General features: G+C 40.8%; 1 long non-coding RNA gene across 1 annotated transcript; it reads left to right on the top strand.

The window, feature by feature from the left end:
- The first annotated feature begins 521 nt into the window (after nt 1-521).
- LOC137501549 (uncharacterized) lies at nt 522-2,020 on the top strand. Its single transcript, XR_011018610.1, has 3 exons — nt 522-858; nt 1,175-1,333; nt 1,621-2,020. It is a non-coding gene; the product is annotated as an uncharacterized lncRNA (long non-coding RNA).
- The last annotated feature ends 16,379 nt before the right edge of the window (nt 2,021-18,399 follow it).

The raw sequence follows: 18,399 nt of genomic DNA on the forward strand, positions 1-18,399 counted from the left end.
TCTATCCCAGTCTGTCTCCTTTCCTCTGTCCATCCCTATCAAGTTTCTGTTCATCATGAACGTCTCTGATGCTGTTGATCACAGATCTATACATTGTTCGGTTTAGGATATCTTCCCGATTTAATCCAGACTCTTCAAGATCCTTTCTTACTTCCTTGAACCATTTGTAGGAAGCCTTAGGTCTACTGGCAAGTGTTTTTAAAATCGGTTTTGTCAGCCTCTTCTCGTCTATTCAAGACAAATATCCATAAAATATGAGTCTTCTTTCCAATTAATCAATCAATCAATCAATCAATCAATCGATCGATCAATCAGTCATCACTGATGTGCATTCAGGGCAGTCGCCCAGGTGGCAGATTCCCTATTTTCTTCATTGACTCAAACAATCTTTTGCTTTCCTTATTACTATTTCATGTTCATGTTTGAGTCGTCAGTTTCTACACTGGTTGAATGCTTCAATCAACTCTGTGGAAACTCCTTCAGAAGCAAGCAAGCTCATAGTCTTACGTGACTGTTAGGGGGCTGTCACACAGGCTCGATCGAACGACTGCGATCAACCGACTAAGAAAACAAACCTACAGAGGGCAGTGGCACCAGTCACACAGCATCGATCGTCAGCGATCAACTACGAGCGATGAAGATCGACTGGTTTGTGAAAACAAACGTGTCCGTTTTTCAGTCGCAGTCGTTCGATGATGGCGGACGCAACATAGTCATCTGTTGATGAAATCGAAACATTAATTTGCTTAGTGTATGAAAACAAAGTGGTGTATAATCCTAGACTCCCTGGATATAGTAATAGGAAGACCGTGAATTTTGTATGGCATTCTATAGCGTCGAGAACTGGGACAAAAACTGGTAAGTAATTATTATATTTTTACGATTATCTTATGAATAGTGTTATCTTAGATTATTTATTGATAAAATATATTATACGGAATAGATTGGTAAAAAAAGTTACACTAGGAGAACTAGTAATTATCATTCTTGTAACTTAATTGAAGAAATGTTTGGAAAACATAAGCAGTGCTTTCCTAACCTCCATCTCGTACCTAATGAAATGAATAGGCCTACCATTGTTCGCTTTAATGACAAATAAGTGTAGGCCTATGCCATAAGTAGGCCTACTACATGTATATTTTCTTTGTCACAATATTCTGATTCATTGTTTCAGGAAAAAGTTGTGCCAAAACAAGGCAAATTCTGAAGGCTGGATATCGAACTTGGAGAGATAACATCCTCCCTCTCCTCCCAGGTTCTGCTGTACAGAAAACATAAAATGGGTCTACTTCAATGCTCTCAACTTTCTGGAACTCTTCATTGCTGGAAAAAGGTACAATTCTGTAATATTTATTTTTAAAAGTAGGCCTACACTACAGACCAGTGTTCTAGTTGTGAAAGAGTGAGGGGAAGATTCAGTCTGTAGGCCATAAGTTCCACCCATCTGTTCATTAATTTATCAGATATAACTGAAAGTAATATAATATAATCCAACCTAACAATCATCTTACTAAAATAATTATTGAAAGTAACAATTTCTTAAGCAGAAGGCTTGTGTCCAGACTAAAATATAGCTCCAATTTAGAAGAATTGCATTAATATGTTGTTCATTTTTTTCAGTTCTGTAACAAACACATCTATGGAAGTGGCACCTGATGTGTGAGAGCCTTTTCACCAAGCTGAAATAGAGGAGGAGGAAGCAGAAATAATTTGTGTTGGAGGGGTCTTACTCCTACAGATCAGAAATTACTGAAGGGTCTTCAACTTCCAGTCCAGTGGCTTCTGCTTCCACAAACAGCTCTGCCAGCAGTTAAAAATAAAAGAAACAGAAATGTGAAAGTGACAGTGACAGTGATGTGTTAAGTGAATATTTAGAAAAGATACTGAAAACTGAAAAGAAAATGTAATCAGTGTTATTTTTAGTGTCTTTGTGATGACATGGAAAGAATGAGTGTACTAGGTCGAAGGGTTTTCAAAGTTAAAATTCAGGAACTGTTGTATACAGTGTTAGATCAAGAAAAAATCGAATAAAATTTATGTTCTTGAGAAATGTTCTACTTTTTTAATTAAATCAGTTTTTGTTATACTTATCTATCAATATTTATTTGAATCCTCAGTGAGTTATGTGTATTAGCACCTGATGGGAAAGAACCTTAACTCCAATTTTTTAAAATTATTAGCATTATTACAACATCTTAATTTGTGTATTTTATGTGGTAGAACATGTATGGTTTACAAGGAAAGGAGTATTTTGAAATACATGTAGTAGGTCCCTTCTGTGTGTATGTAGTAAGCAGTTGTACAGCACAGGTGGTCTGAAACCAGACCGGCGTATTGATAGTTCTGTCCAAGAGCTGACTTCCTTCTTTTGGTACCTATACTGTTGATCACAACTGCAAACTCATTGCATTAGGTATGTACAGCACAGGTGGTCTGAAACCAGACCAGTGTAAAGACATGAGTAGTTTTGTCCAGGAGCTGACTGTCTTCTTACAGAATACTGTTGAACACAACTGCAAGCTCATTGCATTGGGTTTACTGCATCTATATTCAATGTTGCTTACTATACTGCCATCCTGAAAGAATACACATCCTAAATACCTATTTGAAATTATCTACCTGTTCCAATTTTGTATTCTCAACCTGACATTCAGTTCTACTACTCTTCCCTACTGCCATCACTTTAGAATTGAAACGACTAATTTTCATGTCATATTCATTGCATCCTTTTTGAAGTTGCAAGATATTAGATTGCACAGTTTCAATAGACCAAGTCGTCTGCATAGGACAAAATTCTTACTAGAGTTATACCTGACGGAATCCCTCCCTGCCACCTTATACCTTTGTAACTTAGGTAGCCTTTATCTCCTCATTCCAAGTACTCTCCTGCCATTGGTACCTGTCGGCACCAGCAATCGCTACTTTCATGTCTGTTACCGCACTTATAATTTATTAATAACATATAGGCCTACAGGGGGCATCAAGGTAGACCGATTATTTTATTTCTTGTGCTGTAGATCCATATAAACAATGAAAACCAAAGATGAAAAATTCATTTGTAACTATTTTGACAGTTGTTTCTACCAAAGTTTTGTAGATTTTAATCTACAACATAAAACAACTGTATTTTGTGGGATGTGATATTAAGGGGATATGATGGCAGAACATGTACATATTTATAAAAAATATATCCATATGACAGTTACATGCTTGTAATAAAAGGTTGAGTAGATTAATTACCCTGTAAGTCAATCCAAGATCTTAAAAGACCCATACACCCTACTCTGTCAAACATTAATTTATATAATTGGTATTTACAAACAGTTTTGACAGGCAATGTAAGATATAGCAAAATTAAATCATTTACCACCTGAGCAACAGGCCTAAATAACATTTTACTGTAGATGGCAATAGTATTTAGTTGTTAGAAAGGCACACTCTTCACTTCTAAAAATAGAAGGCAAGGTGCTTGTTATTAGCACCTATTATTTTTTGCAGTGTTTGGTTCTCATTTTGGGTTAAATTGAAGGCCAAGTTTTCATTTTCCTTGAACTGATTCATAAGGAAAGTATTTCAGGATGGATAGATAGGCTTGGTAGTGTTCATATCAGTAAAGAAGTTACATATGAACAATACACAGAAAGGCAAAATCAACATTGAGGTAAGAAAGAGAGTCCTACCAGACCTTTGCAGAAAAAGTTGTTACTCTGTACCAAGGAGTTTACCAGTAACTTGGATGGAAGTGCAGGATTTATATTAATTGGTTTATTATTGTCAAGTGAGCAATTAGAGCAGCTTGCCAGTGCGAAGTTTGGGGGGACAGTACTTTATGCTTAGTGATGAGGGTAATGAACAAGACCTTGTGTGTAATTTACATGTAGTTGTGACAAGTATCAGTCTATTACACTGCCAACTAATTAGAACAATATTCCAGAAGCTTTTCCTATAGTTATTAAGCTAGTGTAGAGCACTAGCCTCACCTGAACTCCTCAAGAAATGTACACATATGTGAATACACAGAACCCCAAAGAGAATTTACTTTGGAAGAGATGTCCATAGACAACCTTTCTTCACAGCCATTTGGTAAAATTAGCTGCTTTTGAAGCTGCTGTAGTCTTCAATGATATAAATTAAGACAGGATTGTCATTCTTGCAAAGTTTGGATATGGACCTGGATTCTTTGCACAAAACACAGTAGGCCTTACAGAAATTCAGCAACATCTTTGTCATGAAAGCAATATGATACTATTCTGAACATGGCACAATAACAAAGAAGAGGAGAGGCAACAAGAGATTTGAAGAGGATCATGAGGGAGAGAAACAGTGTAAGGAACTCCAATACTTTTATCATTTTCACAATATTCAGAGCATATGTGCATTTTTCTTTCTTTCAAAATTATTTACAGGATTGTAATGAAACTTGACACATTATTTCTACATTAGGTAATGTAAATTTTGACTGGAAGCATTTCTTGATATGTCTATTGTTTTGGTAGGTGGGATCTCACCAAGTGGTATGGAAAAAAAAAGCTGTTAACCTCCATCTAATAAACACCTCAAAATATCATTTTAAAAACAGTAATTATGCTCCAAGATACAGCATCATTAAAACAAATAAGCATAAATGGTATTAGTCTTATATTTGAAGTACAATGAGCCACTGTTGTGATGCATTTGTTGGAACTTTCACCCTGTCAAGAATTCTGGCTGTAGGTGCTCTATGAATGGCATCACATATAATAGGAACAAATCCACTGATGTATTGTGAGCAATCCTAAATCTGTATGAGTCACCAATGTCCAGAAACCTGTAGGCCTAAATAAATATATTTCCACTGGTCATTGTAGCACCTTCAAATTATGAATTCAAATTGATGTAGGCTACATAACAGTTTTCAGTCCTTTTTTATCAATACTTTATTAGAATCCTACAGAATGCAAAGAAATGTACCTGCCACTAATCTTTTATTTGATATATTTTGCCACGGACATACAGTAGTTGTTTCGGAGGTGAACATCACTTCTGACTGTAAACCTAAAAAAATCGTTGTGAATATTGAATTTAACGATAGTGTCAGCCTTTCCTCAGAACTTATACTTTTCCTGTAATTTGTTTGCCTGATATTTATTAGTGACTACATTTTTTCCTCTAATTCCTTATACCGTAATTATTGATGAGCATTCGGTACTAGTTCCTGAATTTTTCTTCGTCATTCCACAACGAAGGCACACGTTGGTGGAATTCTCCATGGCTCTTTACCTTGTCTACTGCGATCGTCTGGTTCTTTCCTTTCTCCTAATATATTCATAGGTTAGAATCATATTTCCACCCGAATTATCGCTTTCACAACACATTCTTTTTCTCTCGTGAATATGAATACGTCTGTAGCCTGTACGGTACTGGGCGGGAATATCAGCTGTTTCCGTGCAGTCGATCCCTCTCGATCGATGAGCAGTGTGACAAGGTAAATTAATTTAGTCGTTAGTACTCGATGCCAGTTGGTCGCTCTTGATCGTTCGATGCCCTGTGTGACAGCGGGCTTAATATCGCGATCATAGCCACGGCCGTACACTTTTCATATTTCGTGGCAGAGCCGGCAATCGAACCTGGGCCTCCGGGAAAGGCAGCTAATCATACTAAACACTAGACCACAGAAGCAGACCTACCAACCCTTTACAATGTCAATTTATGTGATCTGATTTTCCGGTTATGTGAGAAGTATGCGATTTTAATTTGTAAAAATTGCTTGCACTGACTACTGCACTTTGAAATGTAATAAAAGTAAGTCCGAAACATTCAGCTATTACAGTAACTTAATATTCACCTATCAAAACAATAAAGACAATAAATAGTACATCACAAGTAAAAAAAAATGAAATGTCGTATGGCTTTTAGTGCCGGGATATCCCAGGACGGGTTCGGCTCGCCAGGTGCAGGTCTTTCTATTTGACGCACGTAGTCGACCTGCGCGTCATGATGAGGATGAAATGATGATGAAGACAACACATACACCTAGCCCCCGTGCCATTGTAATTAACCAATTAAGGTTAAAATCCCCCACCCGGCCGGGAATCGAACCCGGGACCCTCTGAACCGAAGGCCAGTATGCTGACCGTTCAGCCAACGAGTCGGACACATCACAAGTAATAGTGAGCAATTATTATTTGTTTAGGGTTGGGACTGATGTTCATATCTTTCAAAAATAACTTGTCGATATCTTGTGTGTCCGCCTCTGTGGTGTAGTGGTTAGCGTGATTAGCTGCCACCCCCGGAGGCCCGGGTTCGATTCCCGGCTCTGCCACGAAATTTGAAAAGTGGTATGAGGGCTGGAACGGGGTCCACTCAGCCTCCGGAGGTCAACTGAGTAGAGGTGGGTTCGATTCCCACCTCAACCATCCTGGAAGTGGTTTTCCGTGGTTTCCCACTTCTCCTCCAGGCGAATGCCGGGATGGTACCTAACATAAGGCCACGGCCGCTTCCTTCCCTCTTCCTTGCCTATCCCTTCCAATCTTCCCATCCCTCCACAAGGCCCCTGTTCAGCATAGCAGGTGAGGCCGCCTGGGCGAGGTACTGGTCATACTCCCCAGTTGTATCCCCCGACCAAGAGTCTGAAGCTCCAGGACACTGCCCTTGAGGCGGTAGAGGTGGGATCCCTCGCTAGGTCCGAGGGAAAAACCGAACCTGGAGGGTAAACAGATGATGATGATGATGATGATATCTTGTGTATTGAGTTGCAGTTTATCAAGGGAGCGCTTTGTCTGCGAAGCCCCCTTGAAGCCGGGAATCGTCAGCTTCATTATGGAAAAAACACTTTTTCACATATAGGTGGTACCAAGGACGTGCTCAAACCGGATCGGCTGAGATGATTCGTCGCATTGACCATGCGTCACCTCATAATCTTCAGACGTCCGGGATGAGCAGTGGTCGTTTGGTAGGCCAAGCTTCGTCAAGGCTGTAGCGCAATGGGGTTTGTTTGCTTTAATTAACTCGGTTAGAAAAGCATGGTCCTTTAACCACTGTGCATCGTAAAGCTCCTTTGCAAGTTTTCCTTACAACTGCATGAAGAAATGTATGTCCTGTCGGAGGCAAAAGAACGGCATTGCAGCGACAAGATAGAGGAGAAACAGCTCAGCTGATACGTCACGTCAGAAGAAGAAATGAACACCATTTAGTACGAAAAGCTCTTGCCAACAACATGGCAACATGGAAACAAACTGCTGAAGATGCTTTAAGGAAAAGTGAAGTGTCATTAGATCTGGTGCAAGAACGTGGCAAACTCCCTCCGAGTCAGACAAGCCAACCCTGAGTGAGCTCGGGAGTGCCCGTTTTATGGGTACATACACGGCCAGGAAAGAAGTTATTTGTTTTATGTTCCACTAACTATATTTTTATCGCTTTCGGAGACGCCGATATCCCGAAATTTTGTCCCTCAGGAGTTCTTTTACGTACCGGTAAATCTACCTACACGAGGCTGACGTATTTGAGCACCTTCAAATACCTTCAGACTGATCCAGGTTTGAATCTGCCAAGTTGGCTTCCGAAGGCCGGCGCTCTACCGTCTGAGTTACTCAGTCCGTCTTGATCATGTTAAACATATAGAATGACATATCATCATGTTAGGCAACGGTTCGTGTGAACTTCTGACCAAAAACTCCTTCCTTAGCTTGTCAATGGACAGCGTATACGCACAATTATGTGTGTGCGAATGGAACATATAGCCTACCTGATCCGCTCTTTCAATATAATAATAAATGTATTTACTTTACGTCCAACTAACTACTTTTACGGTTTTCCGAGACACCGAGGTGCCGGAATTTTGTCCCGCTGGAGTTACTTTACGTACCAGTAAATCTACCGACATGAGGCTGACGTATTTGAGCACCTTCAAATACCACCGAATTGAGCCAGGATCGAAACTGCCACGTTGGGATCAGAAGGCCAGCACCTCAACCATCTGACCCACTCAGCCCGGCCATACTCTTTTAACTTTCCTTTGTTTTGTACGTTAGTTATTTTCCATCTTCGGCTGGAAAATCACTTTGCACATGCGCTAATTTTACTTTTTTAGACCATTTGTTGACTTTTTTTTTACATAGATCTGGACAAGCAAAATGCTTAGATTATTTGAGGGTCGCAGCCACCAGCCAAAGCTCGCCAGTTGAAAACACCTGGATGATCACCCCTTTCAGTTGCCTTGTACGACAGGCAGAATATACCGTGGATGAAACCCATACCCTACCAAAATGGGAGAAATGTTGAGCTGATTTCTTATATCCATTTAACGTCATATAAGTCATGTAAGTCTAAGTGAGCAGAAAATTACGGTCCCAATCCGAAATTTGTAATCCTTTTCGGCCCATATCATGTTTATATGCATTATTAGAAGGTGTTATAATAATGTGAAACAGTTGGTGAGTGATGGTAATGGGATCGATCGTAGTGTTATGATTCCAACAGGTTGTGTCGATAATTCCCCATTATTCGCTCCAGTGTTAATCGAAAATGCATTGTCCGGAGCATCTGGCTTTGAGGTGATCATTCTCATGACCGGTAAGCCACAGTTTCAATGATCCAGTTTACTCCATCCCCATTAGTGTCTCACTTCATACTGCCATGTCGCTTCGTCCCAAAATAATTCATGATTAATAAACATGAGCTCAGCCTCGGGAGGTCAACTGAGTAGAGGTGGGTTCGATTCCCACCTCAGCCATCCTGGAAGTGGTTTTCCGTGGTTTCCCACTTCTCCTCCAGGCGAATGCCGGGATGGTACCTAACTTAAGGCCACGGCTGCTTCCTTCCCTCTTCCTTGCCTATCCCTTCCAATCTTCCCATCCCTCCACAAGGCCCCTGTTCAGCACAGCAGGTGAGGCCGCCTGGGCGAGGTACTGGTCATACTCCCCAGTTGTATCCCCGACCAAGAGTCTGAAGCTCCAGGACACTGCCCTTGAGGCGGTAGAGGTGGGATCCCTCGCTAAGTCCGAGGGAAAAACCGAACCTGGAGGGTAAACAGATGATGATGATGATGATAATAAACATGAGAAATGTGTTTTAGCTATATCGAAAACATGTAACATTCATACAAATGTAATGTTATAGTACTGATTGTACTCGAATTCTGAGAGACTGCATGAGCAGGTTTGTGAAGTGTTTCTTGAATTCGACGTGACCGAAGTCTCCCAGTTCCAGGTTAAACCAAGAAGGTCTTCCACTACAGTACGTCCCTTCCCTCTATTCTGAAACTTCGCCGTAATAACGCTTATTCTTCTACTATCCTGCGCGTGCTTCCCTTCTTTTATTTCATATGCACGCTTCGGTGATCTGAGGCTGTTGTAATGATGTTTTAAGGGTCAAATATCGAGACAATACCGCTCAGTTCTTAAACCAAGCACTGAAATATTGTAAGTATAGGTGTGTTACTCAACCTAATATCTATGTACTTGCATGTACCGCGGCTTCTCCCGCGTTTATTCATTCCACCGTAAGATATTTTACAAGTATTTATTTTAAGCAAAATATAGATAGAAACCCTCTTCGAAAGAACAAAGTTTCCAATCATCAAATCTCCGACTCCCAAGGTGGAAACGCTTAATCCTTGCTATACTACACAAATAGTGGAATAATTGTCCGACTCGTTGGCTGAACGGTCAGCGTACTGGCCTTCGGTTCAGAGCATCCCAGGTTCGATTCCCGGCCGGGTCGGGGATTTTTACCTTAATTACCTAATTCCAATGGTTCGGGGTCTGGGTGTATGTGTTGTCTTCATCATCAAGAGGCGCAGGTCGCCTACGGGAGTCAAATCAAAAGACCTGCACCTGGCGAGCCGAACCCGTCCTGGGATATACCGGCGCTAAAAGCCATACGACATTTCATTTCAGTGGAATAATTATTCAGAGAGGTCATTCTTTCTGTATAAAAGAGCTCAAAAATTGACTTAAATTCAGTTAAATCATTTACATATCCTTCTAGGAGACATAGAGAATTAGAAATACGCTTAACTTAATGCACCGCATGGTTTTACCAACATGAATATCTGGAGAAATATAACTTTGTTTCTATTTCTTGGTCATTTCATGAAAACAATTAACGATGTGGCCTGAACTGTTTAATCTCACATATTTTTGCACATCATATATTCTCATGGCTACAGTACAAAATCGTTTTGAATTCATTCCACTGAAGGTCCTAGTGCCAGTCCCTGAGCCGGTAAAGGAAGATAATTGGCAGTAGGAAGGCCAATTGGACATAAGACTCTTGCCACATCCATTATGATGTGTGAAATACAAGTGAATCGGGCTAACGCTAGCACGTAACCCACAACATACGTGCAGCCTCGTCCCCTGGAATCTGTAAGAAACGAGTAACGGCTATTGCATCAAGAGCTGGTGCGACTAAAGATGTTAGCTTACGGTTAAGTTCAGAACATAGTTGAATTGTGATTCAACCCTTCCACAGAATTATTTATTCTGTGTCATATGTTGTGCAAGTTCCACATTTCCAGGGACATTCTGTAACCATTGCTCTACAAAAGGGTCAGAAACACCATCAACACCCGGTCTTTTGGCGCGTTACTGTGAATGTACAATAAATCTACCCGTCGTCTACGTCATTAGGCTGCATTGTGCTATCACACACTGTCATTGTTTGTTGGATTACCTGATTCGTTTTGAAGGTTTCAGTGAGGCCCGCCTTACTGAACTTTTCACCAGAGACTTTGACATAACTGGAAGTAGCACCCTTGAATTTTGACAAGGAAATAGTTATTTTATTGGTTTGATAGCAGCTGCCTCAAAGTCTACGTTTATTTCATGTAGGTTCCATTATGAAATCTCAAATTTATAATATATTGTAAACTAGTGTACATTTCTGTTGCCTTATTAGGAAGAAGGGCAAATTCATATTTGTATTTACTTGTATTTATATGTATTTGTATTTATATTTGTTTCCTCATTGATGTCCGACTCGTTGGTTGAACGGTCAGCGTACTGGCCTTGGGTTCAGAGGGTCCCAGGTTCGATTCCTGGCCGGGACGGGGATTTTAACCTTAATTGGTTAATTCCAATGGTACGGAAGCTGGGTGTATGTGTTGTCTTCATAATCATTTCATCCTCATCACGACGCCTAAGAGCGTCAAATAGAAAGACCTGCACCTGGCGAGCCGAACCCGCCCTGGGATATCCCGCCACTAAAAGCCATACGCCATTCCGTTTTTCCTCATTGATGGTTCCAAGGTAACCGCGTATCGTATATAGGAGTTAAAATTGCCTGCTGGAACTTTTAGAAGTTAGAAACGTCCGATGCATTTTGAGACATTCTCTTCCTTTTGCGCTTGAAAAATCTAATACTCTTTCTCCATCGTTGTTGCTTCGAAGAAGAGTAGAGTGCCTTCGTCTAAATATCTTTTCGATGTGTTGGTTCGTTTTGGACTCCGTGGGCTTTATTTTGGGGTCTGTATAGCATACCTCGTTCCCTGGCTGCTTATAAAACCTGCAACCGTTGTACGCTAAATTTAGTTTACCTTTTGCGAAATAATAAATTCCACGTTGTACACTGCTCGAGGCAACAAGTAAAATAAATGAGTAAAGATCAGTGCTTTATTTGGATAATTTCATGTGTGGTAGGGTGATAATCCGTATTAATAAAAAAAGACAAAGACACCTCCATACAGGGCATGAAGGCCCTTGGAGGAGTAGAAGGTAAAGGCTTCCACCCTTGTTAACAGCGGCACGTGATGGGGTACAGTGGTTAGCTCTGCGCCCGGACGCCTTTGCCCCCAGGAATTAACCTGGTACTCATTTTTGGTGTAGGCTGAGTGAACCTCAGGGCCATATGCACCTCCGGAAGTGGAAATCTCGTTTCTTAAATGTTACGACTTCCTGACGGGGATTCGAACCCACGTCCTTCCAGGCGAACCGCCTCGGCCAGGCAGCCTCTAATTCGTATTAACAGTACATGAAAAATCCAATTCTAAATGTGAGTGGACAAACACGAATTTTAGGGCAAAGTGAGTCAGCGCGGAACTGATCGCTCCTGCGATCATCACAGGTATCTGCTCTCCAGATTGTGCATTTTGAGATTTATTAAAATGTGATTTATCTACGAGTTTGTAGTCGAAAATGTTGATATTATTTTCTACGAATTTTACCTCGTGAGTTTTGTGACTTGTGAATTTTGAGACAACCCACTGAACTTAAATAAAACGTAAGAAAATACTTTCTTTGAGGATTGTTCTGATTTTTTTTCCCTTCAGGAGAAGTTTAATAAAAGAGTATTTTTCACCTTCGTGAAATAAAATATATTTTAAAGGGTTAAGTTACAGACATGATGATTAGTAATATTACACATTGCATAAATAAATAAGTTGTTTCGAACGATTGCAATCAGTTTGACCTTAACAAATTCTATCCGTTGCTAATATCCGTTTTTCTTTGTTTCAATAGGAATCATTCATTCACAATCGAATTTATTCAAGGCCGAACAATTTCTGTACCCAATAGCAATCATTGTTAGATCATATATGCTGATATAGGCAACGTTTAGACGCAGATAACTACTCATATTACAGTTATTTTAAATGATACTACAAATGAAACAATGAATTAGCATTCGAATTATCAGGATGATCTGATTATGAAAATGCCATGCAATAGATCATAACTGGTTACATTACTTTCAAAATAATGAAATATCAAAAGTTCCAAGTTTGTAACGATAGAAGGTGTCATATCGTACGTAAGTACAATACAGTACATTAAGAATGCTCTTCGAGCTTCCTCTTTATTACCAGTTGAAGTCGCATATTAAAGATCAAGATGCTGATGAAGATAATAATGAATTTTGGGTGACAGGAGAAATAATATATTCCGAATGAATTAGCGCACCGGTTTTCTCTCTAGCGATCTCAAGCCGAAAAATCTGCTCTTCAGCACTGAGAGATGTCAAACTAATTTCACTACAATGAAATTCATCATCTAATTCGTCGAAGAAGGGGAAACATGACATTTGATAACTCAAGGAAGATGAATATAACAGAGGCTGTTGCATGTTTTTGAGTGAATTCCGTACAGGCGACCTGCTCCTCTGTGAGGATGAGGCCCCTACCTTGGATGAATTCTAATGAAGGTGGTACAAACACCCAGCCCCGGAGCCAGAAGAAGTTGAAAGTTAAAATCTCCGACCCTACCGGGAATGGAGCCCTGGATCCCTTGAACCAAAGGCCAGCATACTAACCATTTAGCCATGGAGCCAGACAAAGCAGGAGTGAAAACAGATGGTACCACCTTCGTTTCTCATCTCCACAGGCGAGGTTTAAATTTCTGTCGATGCGTAAGGGAATAAATCATTTAATGAATAGTCAAATAATTAAAATTTGCACGAATTTGTAGAGCTATGACTTCTGCAAAGAGTATTAATCAGTATGATGTATATTATGGTGGTGGTGACTATTGTTTTAAGGGAAAATGCAGCTGTGTAAGCGTCCTCTGTTAACACTAATCAGAGCACACACAAAATTGAAGGGATCCGACACTTCGAAAAATAACGGTGTCGGCCAAAGAAAGGCAAGGGGCACGAACGGCGTGAAAATTAAAATTAAAATTAAAAACTTCCTAGGCCCCGAGTGCTCTAATACTGCCGGGGTCACAAAAGAACAAGAGTTGATCAAGGGAGGTCGGATAGAATAGTTGAAAGTGAGAAGCCTGGCACAAGTAAGTGGATGCAATGGCAGGGCTCGGCTAAGGACCCCATAGTCGCCGACTCACCCTCACAAGTTAAGAGCCCCTTTTAGTCGAATCTTACTGATGTCTGTTACACCAGCTCGGAGGCTGATCGGGTCCTCAATTAGCACCACGAAATGTTATGCAGTTATGGAGAAAGCAATGATGACGTCATAATGAAGGGTACCAGACAATATGAGCAACGAGGTGGTTTGCCATTGCTTTCTTTACTAGGTCAGGGCGTACTATTTAACAAGAATAATCCTATGAGAAAAATATTCAGACGCACTTAATGTGCTCTGAATGTACTTCTCGTATATCTCAATCCATACGGTCACAGCTCCATGTGAAAAATAATAGCAAAAGCTGGAATAAAGGAGTATATCACAACAATACAATACTCGATTCAGTTATTTTGTGTAGTAACCTATCAGCACACAGTAAAAGAGACATGTGGCACTTTACAGTGCACTAACCCTGTCGTCAAAGCTATATGTCAGACCAAAAATCCGCATTCATTTGCCAGCGAGTTAAATAACGTCATGTGGATTCATGAAGAATGGGAGTGATGGGTGCAATGGTTTTACAACTTATAAATGAATCCAATTTGCTGGTTGACATGTATGCTATGTTATTGTCGGTCAGTGTTTCTAACACGTATTCTGCGGCTGTAAATGCAAATGTTAACGTATTTTGCTCTGTCAACAGGGAAGTATTTTGTTAACACGGTTTTCATGAGGCTCATATGATGCATTTCTTGCTGTTGATCGATTTTAGAAGCTTAGGTCAGCATAATCGATCCTCTCATGAGCTCAGTGCGAGTATTGTCAGTCTGATAATAATATGTATGACTGTGTGTTGACTGTATCTGTTATCAGTTGGAGTCAGGAGCAAATCAAAATCCGCGTGTTGTGTATTAGGTAATATTGAAAGCATTCACCTGTAGTTAAAGAGAGAATTGGTGGAAAATTACTCTACAGATTTTTTTTTAATGGGAACTAGAACATTTGTAGCAAGCCAGTATTAACTCCATGTTATCAATTATTTCAGGAAAGAGAGTAAGAAAATCTGATTTGAACTTCTTGTACGGTTTCAACAAATTGTAAATGTGTATTTTTGAATTTCGTATTAGAGCGTGATTATCACAGTAGCTTACATATTAGCTACTTGCTTTCCTACCGGATGACTCAAATTCGAATCTCAGCTGATCCCGAGTTGATATTTTCATCTGAAAAATCACGTGGCTTCAGGAAGTGCAACTCCTGGCCAAAACGAAAATAAGCTTGGGTTGATCTAGCGACCCCAGAAATGCCTGCGATAGACTAAAGAAAGATTGTCCGGCTCCTAAGATGAATGTTCAGCGTAGTGACCTTCAGTTTAGAGAACCCCAGGTTCGATTGCCGGGGTTTTAACCATTCCTCAGGCTTGGGAAATGGGAAGTCGTCCGGATGTTCAACTGGGCCAAATCCACAAAAAGTACTGACTCTAAGAAATTAGTCAAAGGCCACGAAAAAGAAAAGTAATTTCCTGCATTCCATCGTTCTTCGTTATTTATAATTTGTAATAATGTTATTGGTTTTTAGTCGCACTAACTACTTTGATAGTTTTCTCAGAGGTGACGGAATTTTGCCCCGTATGAGTTCTTTAACGTTCCAATAAACCTACCGACACGAGGCAACTTCAAATACAACCGGGTTGAGCCGGAATCGAACCCGCCAACTTGAGCTCAGAAAGCCAGCACTCTAACGCCTGAGCTACCCAGCTAAAGCTCTGCACTCCGACCATCGTGTCTCTACGCGTCTACATTCGGGATACGGGTAGGGAATAGTCCCCACCGTCGGCTATCTTGAGAAAGGTTTTCCGTGGTTTTCCCTTCTCCTGCACTAAGGCGAACACTGGGACAGTTCTTAGTTTAGGCCACGGCTGCCAGCCCTCTCACCTTCGCACATCTCCTTCTTCGATACATTCATTTCAATGAGCAATGATGTATATGACTGTCAAGAACAAGGATGATATGTAGTTTACCGGGCGAGTTGGCCGTGCGGTTAGGGGCGCGCAGCTATGAGCTTACATCCGAGAGATACTGGGTTCGAATCCCACTGTCGGCAACCCTGAAGATGGTTTTCCGTGGTTTCCCATTTTCACACCAGGCAAATGCTGGGGCTGTGCCTTAATTAAGGCCATGGCCGCTTCCTAGCCATTCCTAGGCCTTTCCTATCCCATCGCCGTCATAAGATCTATCTGTGTCTGTGCGACGTAAAGCCACTAGCAAAAGAAATAAAGATATGTAGTTAAAAATAACTCGCCTTCTTGTGCCTTCCTTTCACCACGCCCCCGTCCGGCTCCATGGCTAAATGGTTAGCGTGCTGGCCTCTAGTCACAGGAGTCCCGGGTTCGATTCCCGGCAGGGTCGGGAATTTTAACCATCATTGGTTAATTTCCCTGGCACGGAGGCTGGGTGTATGTGTTGTGTTCATTATAATTTCATCCTCATCACGACGCGCAGGTCGCCTACGGGTGTCAAAATCAAAAGACCTTCACCTGGCGAGCCGAACCCGTACTGGGATTTCCCGGCACTAAAAGCCATACGCCATTTCATTTTTACCACGCCCCCTATGTACTTCACTGTCACTGAACTTCACTCTGGGCGCTCCAAGGCAACACCCCGTATTCTACACTCCCTGTTAAAAACCAAGCGTCGCCTATGTCGGAGAATGAAGAGGAGAGAAGCCAGGTCTGGATAACTTAGCAAACGGCCTGGACAAGAACATTGGTCTGGGGGCAAGCAAAGGATTCTAGGAGGTATAATCCCCTAGGTTAGGGCCACGATGTGGCCAACAGGCCTCTAACATATCTGGAGTCCTCCTAAAATGAGACAAGAAGTATTGTTACGTGACTGAAACTGCGCGACTTTCTTTTCAACGATGGTGCGGCCTTATTGGCAAGTCAATGTATGGAAAGATATCGTAAAGAAAAATCTCGCATCTGAAATGTAATTTAAAGATTAAATAGTGTTCAACTTCGTGAGTCAACTAAGCTACTCCTATCAAAAAATTACATAAAAATGAACACCAACCCCCGGCCCTGAAAAAACTTCTACTACTTGTGAGACACCTGTCCGTAAGCTTTCAGGACATCCCCATCTGCATAAAAAAAACATTTGAACCTTTACGGACCAAGCGAGTTGGCCGTGCGGTTAGGAGCGTGCAGCTGCGAACTTACACTCGGGATCTAGTGGGTTCGAACCCCACTGTCGGTAGCCCTGAAGATAGATTTCAGTGGTTTTCATTGTTCACACCAGGCAAATCTGGGGCTGTACCTTAATTAAGAAAACGGTCACTTCCTTCCCACTCCTAGCCCTTTCCTATCGCAATATGTGTCGGTTCGACGTAAAGCCAATGTAACTGAACCTTTAAGGAATTTGAATTGCAAATATTCATGATCCTGAATAAAGTCCATCGAGTGCACTGATCATATTTTATGTCGAAAATATGTTTTGTTACTCAGCTAAATTAATATGGATTCGTTAGAAAGAATATGTTGTTGCAAGTGACCCATAAAATATGCCGTACTCACAATATTATGACTTGTGGAGTTTAAATTAGAACCAAGGCTCTTTTCACTTTACTACGACACCACACCAAAAATTTTGGCAATAAATTACATCAATTCTTGGAAGTTCCTTTCGGGACTGTAAGGATAATAAGAAATACCAAGCGGAGTTGCCTTTGGCTGGCCTTGATGCTCCACATTCGAGAGATATAGGCCAGAGGGATTTCAAACCACGAAAGCTCTAAAAGAGTGTGCTCAAAATATCTCCATGGGATGAGTTCGTAGAGCGACAGCAGTTCTACTTCTTCTTTTTCTCCTCCTCCACTTCTCTATTATTATTATTATTATTATTATTATTATTATTATTATCATCATCATCGTATAATCGTCGACCCTGTTACTAAAAGTAAACAAAAGAGCAGCAGTAGTAATCAGCTGTGGGTCCCAGGTTATATATCCTTCTCCCGAAAACTATTTTGTAATATTTTTCGCCCACAGTTGTAAAATCGTTAAGGTGAGAAATTTCCGAATCAACATTAAGCTGTAAATAATGGTATAATTATCTACCTTGTTATTCTTGTAATTCATTGTATTTTAATTTCTTCGTAGGTATTGTATTATTGTATTTAGGAACCAAAACGTCCATTTTATATCGTGTAGTATATTAGATATTTTATATACAGAACGATAGCACAGTAGCAGAGAAATTTCAGAGGTTTTTTTACCTATTTTACTCAAGTATTCAGTGTTTAAGCGTACGATAGAGACATGTGTCACTCAGTCAGTTAAGGAATCCATCTATATATCTATCTATGTGAGAATAACACTCACAGTATCCCCAGCCTGTCGTAATAGGCGACTAAACGGCGCCCCAAGGGCTCGTAACTTGAGGATGTGAGGTGGCGCCCACAGGGCCCTTAGCTGAGTACTGGCACTGTTTCCATTTCCTTCTACCAGGATCCTCGATTTCATCTGCCCTATATGACCTCCCTTGGTCAAGTCTTGTTCTTATCCGGCCCCGGCGGTTTTACCTGAGGAAGCCTAGGAAGTTTTTCATTTCCTTGCCCTTGATGACCATTGTCTTTCTCTGGACGATACGTTCATTTTTCGAAGCGTCCGGCCCCTTCCATTTTTC

The sequence above is a fragment of the Anabrus simplex genome, chromosome 1, assembly GCF_040414725.1.
Source record: "Anabrus simplex isolate iqAnaSimp1 chromosome 1, ASM4041472v1, whole genome shotgun sequence".
Lineage (NCBI taxonomy): Eukaryota > Metazoa > Arthropoda > Insecta > Orthoptera > Tettigoniidae > Anabrus > Anabrus simplex.